A 16,762-nucleotide genomic window follows, 5' to 3' on the forward strand; every position below is an offset into this window, starting at 1 on the left:
ACCTCAGTCTCTAACCATTTGTAGGGGTTAAGTTCCAGCAACTTCCCAAAAGCTCTGGGAATTCTCCCATCCATCATGTCCATCCTTCTGGGGGGAAGAAGGTGTGCTGGGCAGACCAAGGGGTTAAGGGGGATTTTCTGAGGATCCTGTGGCTGTGGAGGTAGCTTGTCCCCTATATCCAAAAAGGCATCCCAGGGTGATCCTAGTCCCTGGCAGAGGCAGTTGGGAATCAGAGCCCTGGGCTGGCATTTCCCAGGACAGTGGCTCCACAGCATCAGGAACTGACGTGGTTTTGGGAGGTGCGTGGTGTTTGAAGCTCTGTGCTGATAAAAGGATGAAGGAATCTCAGCCTTCGATGCTCTGTTTGGCTCCTGTTGTGGGGAGGCCAGTGCTGGAATTGGCTTGCAGGAGCACCTGGGATTAATGAGCCAGCTTGGTGCCGTGCAGGAATCGATGCTTCCGGCATTAATTGCGCTGTGTTCGAGCTTCAGCTTTTTATTCTGAGTTATGGAGTCACAGGGAGAGATGTCTCTCTTCAGCACAGCCCTGGATCCCACAGGAAAAAGTCCTTTTCCCATCAGCCATCCTACCACAGTGTGGGTGGCACATCCTCACTGTGGGACGGGGATACCCAGCACTGGCTGGGGAAGGAAAACCAAAAATAAATAAACAAAAATAAACCCCAATTCTCTGCTTCCCTCTCTTGTAATCAGCCAAATGAAAAGATGGAGGGTGATGGTCAGGCTGGAGTGGAAAAGCCACCAGCAGCCACCTGTGAGTCCAGCTCTGGGAGATGATGGAGGGATGGATGGGCAGGAGAGGTCAGGTCTCCAAAAAAGGCTGGTGTCTCCTTGCAAGTGGGTTTGAAGCAGTTTCCACATTTATTTATGCATTAATTGCCATTTAATTGCAAATTATTTTTATTTGCTTGCAATTATTTCTGATTTCTGTAACTGAGCATTCATGTAGATGGAGAGCAAAGTCTCCCAGCCCCTTGGGGCTTCGGGAGCTGCTCTGGAAGAGCAGTTGTTGCTGGCATTTCTTATTTTTAGGGTGGACTAACATCAAGCACTATTCTGATCCTCTTGATCACTCCAACAGGTGCTGTTATTTTACATACAGCCCCAAACAATCCCACTTTGCCAATATCATTGAAGCCTAAACATGGTATTTGTATTTTTAGCAAATAGTTCATTCTGGTATTGATTTATGTGTAATGTGGTCCTTGCATGAATAACTACCATAAATCTGGAAGCATTTATTAACCCAAATAGCTGCAAACTCAGTCAAATCCTGTGTATGTTGGACACAATTACAGAGCTGAAACTGCAAAGTAAAAGAGCAAAACATAAACCTTATTTTTCTGTGACCAGCTCAGAGTTTCTGTCAGCCGTTCCATTGATCCGTGATAAGAGGCAAGGGTTAAGATAATTTGGCAAAATCAAAAAACAGGGAATAAATAACAAAACCTGGGATTTCTGATGTGGCCTGTTGATATATGGGATGGTGCCTGGCTCTGTCATCCCTGCCTAGCTGGAGAAATTAGCTTTTTAACTCAGTGGCTCCAATGTTTTTCTCCTGACTCCATCCCTTGTGCTGATGGGCAGCAGGGACAGGCACTTGCTTGTTATCCAACTGATACTGAGCCCAGCAGAGCTGGGCTTTGTGAAGCCACGGCTTGCTTACAAAAATAGTGTAAATCTTGTTTGGTATTTGTGAAACAGGGATCATATTAAAAAAGCCTCTGAGCCCTCACTGGTACCATGTGCCAGACTTGGAGGGCTGGAGTTCGGAGGGTTTCTGGTTCTAAATTTAGCCATTTAAAAGAAGATTATGGACTATACACTTGGGACTTTTAAAAAGGCTTTCACAATAACTCTTGAAAGCCTGATGCCTTTAATCCTAAACTTTAATTTAAAATAAAGAAATCTTTTCAACTCGCCTCTCTCTCCTCCTCCAACCCACTCTTCCAGGCTGAGGTTCTTCCTGGCTTGCTTACGGAGCAAAGATGTGCTCAGCTCTTTTAATTTCTTATGAAGATGTTTATTTTTTAATAGAAAGAAAATCAAGTCAACACTCGAGAGTATACACAGCAGTTTACCACGATAGGAGGAATTAATCAGTCTAAAAAGTTCAAAATGCACAAAGAGGGAAGAAAAAAAAAAACACCCCGACTGATCAAACACGAGGCTCTTCTCTGAGATGTGGAGATAAAAGCCTTTTCCTCCGCCAGCTCCTCCACTATTGGCAGCCAGTGGGATCAAGTTTTTTTTTTTTTTTTTTTTTTTTTTTTTTTTTTTTTTTTATGGAAAGCTCGAGATAATTAATGTTGTTGAAAGAGGACCGTTGGGTTGGCGTCTCGCAGGCTGGCCCCCAGTCTGGCATCTCGGGAAGCAGCAGCGAGTCAGGGAGGGGGAAATGTCCCCCACTGAGGGAGCTGCCAATTTAACAGAGCAATAAATAATATCGAGAGATTAAAAAGAACATTTAAAAGGGGCTGCGGTGCTGCCGTCGTTGTCGAGCCTCTTCCCTGCCTGCGAGGGTGGTGAGCGATCCTGGTGATCTAACTCCTCTGGATGCTCTTCCAGGCCTGAATCCCTGTGTCCTGCTGGGTGCTGGGAGCTGTTGGCAGAGCCGCTCTTGGATCTCTCCCGTCTCCCAGAGCTCGTTTGGCCGCGTCCTGCTCGGGCTCTGGTGTTGGATGTGCCTGCCCCCGGGATCGATAGGCGGATGGTCACCCAGGCTGAGCGTGCAGCTCCTCTGTCACAGCCCTGACAGCTCCAGATCAAGATGCGAGCGGGCAGCTCGTACATCGAGTGCTCTTTAAAAAGTGGGATGAATTAATTACAGCCATTAATGACCGGGGAGAGACTTTAGGAAGCTTCAGCCGATGGTTCCGGAGGCTTGAGAGGGGAGACAAGCTGAGTAGGTGGCTTCAAAATTGGGGTTTCTGTTCTAAGTCCAGGGTGATGTTGTCCATGGTCTCCATCCACGTGAGACCAACACAGATTTGTAGGGCTGGATGAGTCCCTGCAGATCTGGCAGAGGAAATTCCAACCAAGGAGGGCACTTAGAGATATCTTTTCCCTGATCCTTTGGTCCTGCATCCCCAGGCCTCCCTCCAACACCCCTGAGTATCCTCATGGGATGGTGCACCCATGGGCCGGGATAGTCCCTGGTTCATGTTCCATATCTTCATGAGCGCAACCAAAATTCGTAGGATGTGAAGGGTCCCTGCAGATCTGCCAGGAACGGACCTGGGGAAAAGATATCTAAATGCTCTCATTCCTAACAAATGGAATCCCTGGATCCCCCATCAGCAGACCTTCCTCCAACACCCCTAGCCAAGTTCCCTCATGGAATGATGCATGATCCACGGGCTGGGATGATCCCCAAATATCCCAAGTGCACCAGGGATGCATCAACACCATTACAACCCTGTGGTCACAGCTGGATTTGCCTCATCCAGGTGTTTGCTCAAGCTTGTGTTGATTCTGATGATTGTTTAATTGCTTTGAGGGTCTTTCTGCTCTTTCCCAGCCCCCTTTGAAGGAGCTGAGATGGCACAGCTGATCATTCCATCCTCCTCCTCCTTTCCTATCCCAGTTATTTATTATGCAGCATCACCAGGATTGCTCTCAGACAAGACTTGTCAGCTATAAAAGACACTAGCAAATTTTATTAGTTGACAGAAGGGCGGTGTTTTTTTATTTTTTTCCTACTGAAAATATTAAAAAGTCATTTTAGTTTAGAAACCTAATTTTAATTTAGTTAGATTGTAATTTAATTTAGTTTTTAAATTCATTTTCCGGCAGAACTCAATTTTTCAAGCGTAATTTGATGCCGTCAGTGGCCATAATGTTTAATGTCCTCCCTATAAATTGCGGGGATGGCTTTGAGATGATTTACAGGATTCAGGGGGATAAAGCCATCTTCTGTCCCTGCACGTGGGAGAGGCTGGAGAGAAAAAGCTTCTATTGTGGCAGCTGCAGCATTCGGGGTGTTACCTACAGAAAAATGGGGAAAACCTCAGTTTTCCACTCTGCTCATCACTGCTTAGGTATGGATAGGAAGAGGGATGGCCCTGTGCTGGGTGGGGATTCTCCAGGGATATTCCTGGATCTGTGCTGGCATGAGGGGGAATCCCAACTGGACTGCAGAGTTTGGAATGGTGACATTACTCCCCAAATCCATCTGCTTTCCCAAAAGTGAGCTGAACCATTTCTAGGCATGGATGGACGGAACTGGGAGGTTGAAATCAGGGCAAACCCTTGGAAAATACAGCATAATTGAGTGAAATTCCCTCCTAATTTCATCCCTCGAAGCGTTGCATTTAATTACCGGATTAGAAAAGTCTTCAGACCATGTGTTGAACATTATAAATGGGGATGTGATGATTCTGGGAATGGCTTAATGAAGCAGGGGAGATGGGTGAGGATGTCTGCATGCACCTTTGGGTCAGGGCCACATTGACTTGGCAGAGGAGGAGAAATCCTTCAGTGTTTCAGGGACCATGGCCATGGGGAGGGTTTGACTTTTCCTCTTGGTTTTGGCTCCTGTGTGGCAGCAGTTGGCTCCTGGGAATTTTTGCCTGATGGAATTTGTCTTAATTTTTTGGTGATGAAGTGGCCAAGGTGTATGTTCACAGATGGGGGACAGGAGCATTGAGGAGTCTCTCAGTGTGGATTTGGGAAGCCAGGGATGTGTCTGCTGAGGGGCAGCTGGTTTTGGCCAGGGCTTGGTGCCACTGTATCTTGTCTCATAATGAGCTTTGGGGGTTTGCCTTGGTGGGGCCTTCCAAACTCAGTGCTTAGGGAGCAGACGTGATCCTGGGTCATGGTGGAGATGCTGCTCATGGCTCCAAACCCATCCAGGCTGTGGAAACTCATGGAAGTTGCAGTCTTCTCCCAAAGACTGTCAGTGGGAAGCAGAGGAGGGCTCTGTATTGGCTGTTCAGACCCCAAATCCATCAGCTTGTGCCAAGCTGATGTGTTTCCCTAAAGACCTGTGCTCCCAGGTCTCTGTGCTGAGCATGGGCCTCCATCCTGTAGGATGCAAATGGAAAGGAAAAGCTCATCCATATGGAGAGATAGACCAGAGAGGTGCTGGGACCTCCATGCTTGAAGGTTTTCAGAGCTGATGGGGAGGTAGCCTCAGGCAGAGGGTTGGACAGGAGCCCACCCCCCTGACCTCGTATGGAGCAGGATGTGCTGCTGGCTCCCTTCTATCAGAACTCCAGTCCTGTGTCCAGCCATGGTGAGCTCCATTGTGGCCATCCCACTGTCCCATGCCACCTGCCAGCCCTGTCTCCCTGTGCCTGCAGGGCTGAGGCTTGTGCTCCATGTCCAGTGGATAGATCCAACATTGGATTCCTTTGGTTAATTTTAACTCAGTCGCTGGTGATGTGTTTTAAGTGATGCTCCAAAAATTGCCATGGAAATGGGCGGGAGAAAAGCACCTTAAACGATTGTCCTTGATGGGGGGAGAGAGGATGTGAGCACAGTCATCATATGAGACACTGGAGAATCCCTGTGGGAGCTATCTGCCATGTCCTGGGCTGCGCCACCATCCTCCTGTGCCACCATCTGCCCGTGCCACCACCCACTACAGCTTTTCCCAGTGTCCCCACGCTGACTTTGGGCTCCTACCTATCGTGTTTCCCTTCGATGGAGAGGAATGCCTCCCCCGTGTCCCATCCCAAGGCTGCTGTGCCTGCACCAAAGGTGAAATCCCAGTGCCCTGCTGAGCTGCCCGTCTCTCCCAGTCCCTCCCAGCGAGATGCCATCGCCACCAGGTGTCCCCCGGGTTGTCATGGTTACTGACGCATGGGACCCTAGAGACCCGGCTGGGAATTAATGGCAGCCTGGGATAAAGGATTCCTGTCTGGGCCGAGTTGATGGATTACATTGATGTGCCATTTGTCATAGCGTAATTGTTCTGGCAAATGTAATACCCACTCATATAAACATTGTGCTGCTTTGCTAATAAAACTGAAAATAGGAAGAGAAAGGATGATGCAGTGTTATGGTCAGGCAAAGAGACACTACTTCTGCTCTGTGCCAGCACGGGGGGGCTTCTGCTGGACACCTGCCCCAGCCTGCCCTCTTCATCCACGGAAAACAGGCAAAGTGACCGTGAGATCCTGGTGGGATGGGGGTTTGGAATAATTTTCCCCCTCACTGCTTTTGTTTGAGGGGTCAGATACATTCTTCACCCCCAAATGGGCACTGGGGACCCCGAAGGTGCTGAGCCCATCCCTCCCCAGGTGAGAGGTAAATGAAGCTGTGGCACTTTTGGCATCTGAGGGGCTGCTTTCACCTTCAGGGCATTTAAAAATTGAGGGTTTATGGCACCAGATGCCACCCCTGCCCTTGCTTCAGGAGCACCAGGATCTGACACTGCCAGGAGCAGCCGGTGTCCAGATCCCCAGGTAGTTTTGCTTTCTGATTAATCAGCCCCTGGATTAGGAGCCCAACAGGGTTATCAGCTGGAGATGAATTTCTCATCCTCCTTCAAACAGTTCCTGATGCTGGAGCCAATGGAGAGAGTTTGGAAAGCCCCTCCAGCCACCCCTGCTCCTCACCCAGGACCCTCGGTCACTGTGAGCACCATCCCTGCACACACAGCTTGGCTGGCAGTCAGGTCATGACACTGTGCCCATTGTTTTGGAGTTCAGGACCATCTCACCCATCTTCTCCCATTTTTCTGCAGTGAAAAGTGATGAAGATGAGGAGGAAGAATAACCCCTTTTTGTTGCAACTCCACAACTCCCTCCTAAATCCTGAGGTAGTTCAGCAGCATTGTGCTTTGCACACTCATCTCTGGAAATGTTTTGGAAGTTTCTGGTTGACCTGATTCATAGAAAAAAAAAAGATAAACACCCTTTCTGTGTTTGCAGTCATATGTAATTTTTATCTCTTGACCTTTAAACGTAAGCAGCAGTAAAATGAAGAACTATGGCAGTCATTTAACACCCTGCCTGTACTAACTGGTTTCTGCCTGTGAGCCGTGGTTTTAAATTGGCTAATGCAGAATACTTGCAGAGCTAATAATAATTCAGATTACTTCTGTCAGCTATTCCGGTTTCATGGGTAATTTAGTAGTTGAATAAATTTTTAAAAAAATTCATTCGTTCCCATGCACTGTTATGAATCAGTAGATGGTTTACCATTGGCAGCAGTAACTGTAAGAAGATTTAAATTGCTACTGAAAAGGATTTGAGTGAAGGTAATGTTTTATAATGTTCTAAGCCATATGCACTACTTTCAGGCCTCATCAGTTTTACATTGATTCCTAGTGAAGTGTTTAATTGCATCATGAATGCAATATAATTCAGTTCTTTTTGCTAATATGGTATATATCTCAAAGTGATATACAGCACTGACAGTGAAGGCTCAGGGTTTTCTTAGGATTTTAAAAGATGCCTCTGTGTGTGTTTGCACGCGTGTGTGCACATCTGTGTGTGCCTGGGAGCGTTTTCCTTGGAAACCTCGGGGCTCTTGGTTGGGTGCTCAGTGCTGAGAGCTTCCAGCTCTCCAGGGGGGCCTGCATGGGCATCAGCAGGTAGGGATTTCCATACTTAAATATATCTAACTCATATAAAAATAAACTTTAAGATAAGGAAGGTGCATACTGAAAGTTCAGCTCTTACAACCTGACTGCTCTGATGTTGACTGGTGCTCTTTGGGCAGCTCAGCTCCGGCCCTGGCACTGTTTTGGTTTTACCCAGTACTGTGTAGGAGGTGGAATCCCTGTCAGAGGCACAGGTGTGGTGGTGTCAGAGCCTTGTGGGCAGTGGATTAAAAAACCTCATGATTTCATGTCGATGTGAAGACAATTTGAATCCGTACAGGAACTCCTGGGGACGTGGCCAGCAAGCAGCAGGGAGCTGTGTGCTAGTGCTGCAGCTCTGGAAGCCCTCACCCCATCCCAAACCATTCCTGTCCTGCTGCCAGGCTCCTGGAGCTGTGCAGGATGTGCAGGATGGACTCTGTGCCCCTTGGTGGCCCCGTGCTGGCCCTGGTGCCCTTCCTTCCTTCCCAATCCACCTGCTTGCTGCAGGACAGGGACCTTGCCTGTCCTCCCCAGCTCCCTCTTGCTCCTCCTGCTCGTTACCATTTCATCAGTTAATTAAGGATTGGGCCCTGGTGTCATCCTGGTGGGAAAACTGAGGCAGGCTCAGTCCTGGCTGTGATTTTCCCATGGGAGAAAATACCAGCAGAGCGAGCATCCCCCATCCCTGCCATAACCCCGACCTACCCGCCTGCATCCTGCTGTTGGCTCAGTTTTAATTCCCAAATTTCCATGGCTTTCTGAGGCAAGGAACACCCAGTGCTACCAGGGAGATGTCCCTGGGGCTGGTCTGCTGCTTTTGCCTTTGGCAATCTTGTATTTTAGATGGAGTTACTTGTTCGGGGTGCAGCATCCTTTAGTTTGTCTTGTCATCACGAGCAGGGAAATCCTGCCCTTGGCTTGGCTCCGTGGGGCTGGTGGAGGTTGGTGAGAGCAGGATCCAGCCCCACATTAGGAGTATTCCCACAGAAAGCTCCTCCTTGGCCTCGTGCTCCCCACTGGTGCTGCGGGGGCCGGGATGCGTTCCTGCTTTGCAGCCTAATGCGATATCAAAGTCACTAACATGATTATGCTTATATATCATATTAGGGAAAATGAATACTAATTCAATACAAACTACTAATTCAGTAGAACAGAAAATTGCTGAGAGAATAGAAAATTGCTGAGCGTGCCAAAGCTGGGCATGGCTGGGAGGAGAGGCACTGCCTTGCTCCGTGCTGGAGAGCTTTTCTGCACTGGCGGTGGCACAGTTGGCCGGGGTGGCACGGAGCATCCCGGGATGTGTCAGTGCCAGAGCTGAGCTGGGGAGTGGCTCTGGAGGTGACTTTGCCATGGAGCTGGGGAGAGAAACTTTGCTTTCAATCTGGAAACTTGTGGCCAGGGATTGGGAGATGTTAGCTGGGACCTGTGTGAGGAGTGAAGCAGGAGAGTGGGAAAATGGCTCCAGGTGCTGGTGGGAAAGAGGAGTGTAAAACTGGTGTGGGAGGGTGAACTCCTGATGGAACTGGTGTTTTAAGTTGTTTGTTTTTCCTAACTCATGAATCATGTCTCATTCCTGGTCTGGTGCTGAGCATGAACTCCCCAAGCCCCAGGGGTACACTCCTGTCTTGGGGACACTGTCTGGGACTTCCCATGGTCCAACGTTTCCCCTCAGCTTCGTATTCCCATATCCTCCTCACAACATTTCTGTTCCACAACATCCTCTCTTGATATCTCAGATGTGCTCCCCATTCCAGTTTCTGGCCATAGAATCTCCTTCTCCTTGGGACTGTCCCTCTCACTGGCACTGCCATGAACTTGGGGCTCGGGGAACATCAGGGGCTCAGTGAGAGGCAGCTGCTGATGCACGAACTACATATCTTGGTTTAATTGGCTTCTCCTTCAAATTATTAGTGCTTGTACAAGTTTTCAGGCCACGATGTTTCCCGGAGCCGCGCGGTATTCCCAGGTTGTGGCGGCTGCCTTGGATCTCCATCCCTGGCCAGGACACTCAGTGCCATGGTAAGGCCACCTAAATATCTCTGATTTACTTCTAAATCAGGAATTTCATTACAATTTAATTCATCTGCTGTGGGTCCTCTGCAACATGGCGACAGAGCAGGGTCCTCAGTGCCCAACCCTTCATATCCTCCCGTCCCACACGGGCACCTTTGGACACGAGCATGACTGGTTCTGGAAATTCCAGGTATTTACCCAGTTCAGAGAGAGCTGTAAGTGGGACACACAATGTCTCTGTACTAATATGGTAGGAGAGTCTTATTGTATTAGCAATTTCCCATCAGATCATGTCATATTAGTATTGTATTGTATTAATATTTGTTTTCACTAATGTGATGTGAAAGTTGCTAATATGATAAGACTCCTGCATTGTATAGTGAAAATAAATATTAATATGATAGGATGGAAAATAGCTAATAAGAAACTAAGTTGCTAATCTGACGTGATGGATATCCTAAAGGAATTGGTTGTAGCTTTCCTGTACTTTTCCAGGATCACCTTCAACCCTGCTCGGGGTGGGGGTCGGGAAGGCAGCAGCACTGCTGTGTGGCACTGGTGGGTTTTAAAGGGATGAATCCACCTGGAAAGCAAGAACTCCTCCTTTGGGCTTAAATCCAGGCTTTCATTAGGCAGAAGAAAAAAGTAATCACGTGTTTATGGGAAAGCCCTTGTCTGCTGGAAACCCAAGGGTCCTGGGGCAAGCTGATCCCTGGCAAACACAGAAAATATGAATTTAGGGGAGCACAGAGCCTCTGACAACCCAGGAGGCCACCCCAAGCTGCAGTTACACCACAGTCTAACCATGACAAGACATAAACACCAGTTTCCTAATTTTGTTTTATTTTTTTTCCCCAGTCACCGGAGCAAAATATCAATTTCTGACACAGAGATCCCAGGGTAGGTGAACCAGAGCTAAATAAAAATAAACATTAAACAATTATTGGAATTTAGCTTTATTTAAAAAATCAGCGGGGTTGAGGGAATGAGCCACCTATTAGCGGGGAAAAAAAAGCTATTGGGCTTTTTAACAACATGCTGTTTCTTGGCGGAGGCTGGGATTTGGGCTGTGCACAATCATGTTATTGATTAAAGATGATGTAGCAGCAGCACAATTATATCACAGTTTGTGCTCGCCGCGGTGGTACCGTTGGCCTCTCATTTGTCTGTCGGAGATTGGTTTGTTCTCCTTGCCCTTCCCAGTGTTGCTCCTCGCTCTGATGGGTCCCCTGGTGCTGGTGGAGGAGGCTCAGGGAGCTTGGGGACTTGGCGTTGTCACGGTGGTGAAAATGGTTTTCATTGTTTCTCTTGCCCTGTTCTGTGTTTAACGGTAATGCCGGTTTCTGCGCCGTCGACGGTGGTGATGCAAAAATAGGGGAATGTTGGTGTTTTTGCAGGAATTGAACAGCCTGGGATAGATCAAGGACAGCAACTCTAGTGGAAGATTTCCCTGCTCATGGCAGTGGCGTTGGTACAAGAGGATCTTTAAGGTGCTTTCCAAGCCAAACCATTCCATGATTCTATGACCCGTGGTGGCTCTCACCCTGCACTGCAGGGTCTGGTGTTTCCCTGAAATCAGGCCAGATCCAGCCCAGCTGATTCTTGGGGTGCCATAGCAGGCAAAGCCACATGGAAAGGTAGCTTTAAAGCATTTCCAGAAAATTCTCTTCTGGAAGTAAGAAGGCAACACGAGAGGATGGAAAGGGGCTGCGTGGAGCCGGCGGGTGGCTGGCGGGGAACGTGCGCCTTCTGATCGGTCTATAATGCAATCAATTCTGTATATCCCCAGTGAAACAGCAACATTTATTTAACGTCTTTTATAGAGCAGCTGAGTTTTATCACAAATCACATTCCATTTCTATTCTTCGGGGACCCCTTGAAGGCTAAAACGCACTTACTTTCCTCCAAGGAAGTTTACCAATTCTTCAATAAAGCCCCATTTGCGTCCGTATGTAAAATTGACATATTTATTGAATATTAAACATTTGCCTGTGCACTTCTTTCGGCTTTATCTGGTGCCCTTAAAAGTCGTTAAGGGAAGGATATATCAAAGTCATAATAAAGGTGTATTTATGGATGGGAAGAGGATGTTGGAATCTGCTGGATGGGTTGGTGTATCCTGGTCAGTGGTTCCATCCTTGGAGTAGCCCTTTTTTCTCCACTATCTCTTGGCAGTAATTACTTGGCTGTGTATTTGCTCTGATCCTCCTAAAGGAATTTCTGTGCTCAAAAACCTCTTTGGTGTTAGGTGCTGGTCGGGGTCATGCCAGGTTGCAGGAATACACTTTTCCAACCCATAGTCAGTCCAGCTAATTAGCAGGAGGTCCAATAAAACAAGTTTTTCTTTTATCACTGTTAGTAAGTGCTGCTGTAAATGAATTAAAATGTATTCTAGTAATTCTATTTTTCCTTGGCGACTTTGTTTAAAGAAATACTGAGCCATTAACAGCATTTTCCACATGTTTGTTTGTGTGTTTATGGGAGAATATCGAGCTGTTGATGTTAAGTTTGGTGCTCAGTGATGAGCTCAGGATCCTGTCCTGTCCTGTGCTCATCCCACAAGTCGTGCAAGGTCTTTGCATCAATTTATTTGGAGAAAGGTGCAGGTTTTTTGAAGGTAGTAAGGAGGGAATTTTCCTTTCCTTGAAGCATGGATATTCATGCCAATGGTTGTTCTAATTATTAATTGATGAAGAGGCAGCCGTGTTCTTTGAGCGCATTCTTGAGTTGTTTTTTGGGGAGGATGTGGGAGCAGTGTGTGGTGATCCTGCCTAAACAGACCTAAAAAATGCCAGCCTTCATGCAATGGGAAAAACCTGGGTGGCTGGAGGAGAAAATTTGCCAGGAGCAAAAAAAAAGAGGGATTCACCCCTTCATCTGAGCCATCCGTTCTCTCTCTCTCTCATTCCCTGCCTTTTCTCTTCTTTAATTCACATTATTTTAAGTACCACGTAGGAATCTGGACTGGCTTGCCCTGCTCTAGGGATAATTTCTCCCAGGCCACTGGCTAATTGAGGATGCCTCGTTAGACTGGGAGGTGGCTGCCGGGTGGTTTCATTGACTCTGGAAAGTCAGCAGAGCACAAACTTGAACACAGCCACTTGCTGGTGGCCACCTTGGGCAGCTCAAACAGCCACCCTGCCCCATAAACCTGGAGAGGTGAAGGTGCTCCTAAATCCCATCTGGAGACAGATCCCTGCCATGGGGGATTAACTCCTCAGCTCCATGTTCTGGCAGCTTTTAGGAGAGTCATCCCCAACCCATCCTTATTGTTTTCTATCAGTTGTGTTTATCAAGAATGAACTTAATAAATTAATACTTTGCTGACCACCAGGATGGGACCAAACTCTCAGGTTTTGGGGTTTTTTTTGGAGGGGCTGAATTTACCAGAAGGAATAAGGAGTGTTAGGTTGGAGATTTAGGAGTTGCTTGGTTGTTTTGAAGGATTTCATTTTGTCCCTCCTTTGGAGCAAGGTGACTTTTGGAATGCAGCTGGCTGCAGGATGGGGTTTGGCTCCTGCTTTGCCGTGGTTACAGCTCCATCCTTGGATGCTGAATTATAACACTGGGTCAGAAAATTAAGTTCCTAGGGCTGAGATATCCCAAATGGAAGAGCAAATGAGTGTGCAGCAAACCTTCAGAGGAGCCAGCCCATCCTTGCAGTGAAGGCAGATTTTTGGGGCACTTGTCCATATTAGCTTATAAAAGAAATAAATAATGAACGTCACCTGAATGGAGCTCCAGTAAACACAGCTCATCAGGAGTGTATAATAAAAATAATACACAGCTGCCTCTCGGCAGCTCCCGACTCGCTGCTGGATGGGAGGAGAAGCCCCTTTGCCAGGATCCTGCTGCTGGCACGACCCTCATCCCACTCAGAAATCCCCAAAAGCAGCTCCCGGCACAAATAACCTTCCTAGTGCACAGAGAGGCTCTTCTTTATGGGTGAGGGAAAGTGCTTAAAATGCTTAGAGGGAATAAACAGCTTTTAATGAAGTTACATTGCCACATAATGGGTATCATAAAATTGCCTTCATAGTACAGGGTCCCAGGATGGCTTTTATTATCGACTGAGCAGGAATCCTGTCTGTAAAGCTCCGGCAGCTGCAGAGAGGAGAATGCAAAGTCTTCTTAAATTACCTGATTGAAATAACCGGCAAATATTCTGCTTTGCTGCTTTGTTGAAGGCAAAGCTGCCTTTGGGGTGGTCTGTCAGACCTGGTTTGCAGCTTCTGAAGAACACAGGAGTTTCATTGCAGCAAAACAGATGTTCATCTTGTTTCTCTATCGGCTGTTTGATGAGAGATTTATTGCTCTTCTGCTGGGCTGGAGCTCCTCTGCTGCGGAGTCTATTAGGCAGCCTGGGAGCTGGCAGGGAGCCAGGGAAGCCGCGTTTTGATGAAACCCATGAAAAAGCCTCGGCTTGGAAGGCGCCAGTAATAATGCATCGGCTAGACTTGGATCGGGCGATTGATTGCCGTGATTTGATTTATTGATCAATACCCTCAAATTTGGCGTCTGAGAAGCTGAACTAATCTTTAACTGCTGTGAACATCTCTGCCTGGTGGAGAATTAGAGCTGATAAGGAATGTATGAAAGGAATCTGAGCTTATCTTAATCACACAGTGCCCCGACGCTGCCTGCACCGAGCGGGAGGGGATGTGTGCAGAACACAATCACCAGGCAGAACAGAGCAGATCTATAAATTGATGGAATTCAAAGCCTCCAGCATCGATTACCATTATAACAAACAGTGGTGCGCTGAATGTCTGATTATTTTTAGACAAAGATTCTGTGCTCTCAGCAGCAATTTTGCTGATGCTGTCACTGTGTCAGATGTCTGTTGTTGATTGCAATTAGATGCGATACAAAAAAAAGAGAAAAATTTAAAACTATCTCTGCCTATAGTTTTATTTCCACTTATTAAATCTCCTCCTTTGTTTGCCTCCTCCTAATGTCTGCAGCTGGATGAAATATTGCATTACCAGAAGAGATCTCGTATATTCAGTTGGGTATAATCACTTTACAGATCATTGGATTATATCTGATATGGTTCAGATAATCCTGGGGAAATGTGGGACATTTACTCTGCCTTGGTTAAATAAATGTGCCCTGGTTTAGGGTTTTCAATGTGAATCTGCATAACATTTGGGTTTCTGAAACAGGGTCTGCAGCCCTCCCAATGATCCAATTCTATTAAAGCACTAATCAATTCCCTGTGACGTCAATCTGCTTTCCTGCTGGTCCAACGTGGATTTATCCTGTCCTTTTTAAATGGCTTTTGGAGCTGCCATAGCATAGGCTTTAATGGTTCTAGGAATGGTCACTGCCAGCAGTGGTGTTGGATAGTGGGCTGTGGGGAGCAGGGCACATCAGGTACCACAGTTTGGTGTTCCAGGGTTCTGTGTGCCAGGATCCCAGGAACATCCATTGGTTTGGTGCTTTCCAGTTCCCTTCCAGTCTTGGTGTGTGGCTGAGTGGCCACATTTGGGACTGATCAATGTTGTGGGAAAGTCCTTACAGGGAAGTGTGGCTGGGAAAGGGCGGTTTCCAAATGGCTCTTGCCGATGGGGAAAGCTCTTGGGGAACCTTTGTGAGCTGCCAATGGGGTTTGTGAGTCCATACATGCATCAGGATTCCATGGACAGCCCTGTTGTCCATGGCTGGGTTTGTACTGCTGGGTGCTGGGGTCTCTCCCTGCATCCCACATTTGATGCTGGTGCAAGATACTTGGGGAATCTCACGTTTTAACTTCAACCCCAGGCAGGGGCCGTGGACTTTGGCAGGTGGCTGTGCAGTGGCCGTGGCCCTGGCTCTGACCTGGTGGCCAGAGAAGCTGAAGGTCTCCTGTTGAACGTGACCTCATCTTGCGCAGCCACGCGCGGCTCTGGGGCTTGATGGAAAAATGCAGCTCGACGGCGGAGGAGTTATGTGCTGCTGGCAGCTGGTGTTTTCTTTCTTTGGGAAATCTAATATATTGATTAGCTTTCTTCAGAACAGCATCAATAAAGCGTATAATGGCATGGCTGGTGCCTGCGGCGTCTCCTCTCCTGGTCTGAGCTCCTCTGGAGCCGGGAAGGACCTTGGCTGCTCTGTGCCAGGCTCCACGTCCCGTCGGCTGCTCCTCCCTTTCCTGGCATCCACGGGCCTGCTCTGCCTGGAGAACGTGCTTGGCTGGACACCCTGATCCTCTGCAGGGAGCTTATCTTGGGCAGCCTTCCTCCACCTCCTCCTCCTCCCTTCCTGTGTCTCTGTGCTGCCTCTGGCAGGTTTGGCTCAATCAGCTCCAGTATGGAGGAGCTTGGCCAAACCCTGGCAAATATCTCCAGGGTCTGGATAGACCATAAGGGATGGTTGGGATGTGCCTGTGCTGGTCATCCCCAGGCAGTGAATGTCACCAGTGGAGCCACCATCACTCGAGGGGGGTTGTGTGACTGGTGCTTTTGGAGAATATTGGGTGTCAGGGGAATCTCATTGCTCATTGCCATCGTGGTCCTCTTCCCATCTGTATCCTGGCCCATGGATGGTGGCTCCAACCCTGTGGTCACGGCTGGGGAAGATGGAAGGACTCATTAAAGTGCCTGAGAGAGTTTGGAGGTTGGTTTATTGTTGTTTTTGCGGTTGTTTTTCTTTAAGCTGATTGATTACAATAATGAATGGGGCCCAGAAATCAGCCAGAGCAGCGGCTCGAGGCCGCTGCTGGATTTAAAGTCCTGGTTGGCTTCAAACCCTCTCCACTATTTTAGCTTTCATTGGTAAAATACACAGAAAACCAGCAGGATCTTATTTAGGGCCCTCCCAAGTCCAGGTCTGCCCTGGGATGCCAGTGCTGGAAAGAGCTGGTGCTTGCCAAGAGCTGTTTTATGAACTGTTGTTTTATTTATTGCTCCACGTTTTGCTGGAGAGTGAATCCATCCGGAGCCACAGCCCGTTCCACCACGTGGTTCCTTGGCATCATGTGCCAGGTAAATTCATCCAGGATTGATCCCACTTATGGATGCTTTTATTTGATTTTCAAGTCTGATCCACTTGTGAAGGGATGGAGGAACATCCTGGTCCTGCAATGCCCTGGGATGGAGGTGTCCAGGCTGCATCCCACCAGCCAGGAGCCTGGAAGGGTTTTCTCTGCTTCCCAAGCATCTTGCAATGAGCTCATTTCAAAGAGAGATTTTCAGGGCAAATTGACAGCTGATGA

The sequence above is a fragment of the Cinclus cinclus genome, chromosome 17 (assembly GCF_963662255.1).
Source record: "Cinclus cinclus chromosome 17, bCinCin1.1, whole genome shotgun sequence".
Lineage (NCBI taxonomy): Eukaryota > Metazoa > Chordata > Aves > Passeriformes > Cinclidae > Cinclus > Cinclus cinclus.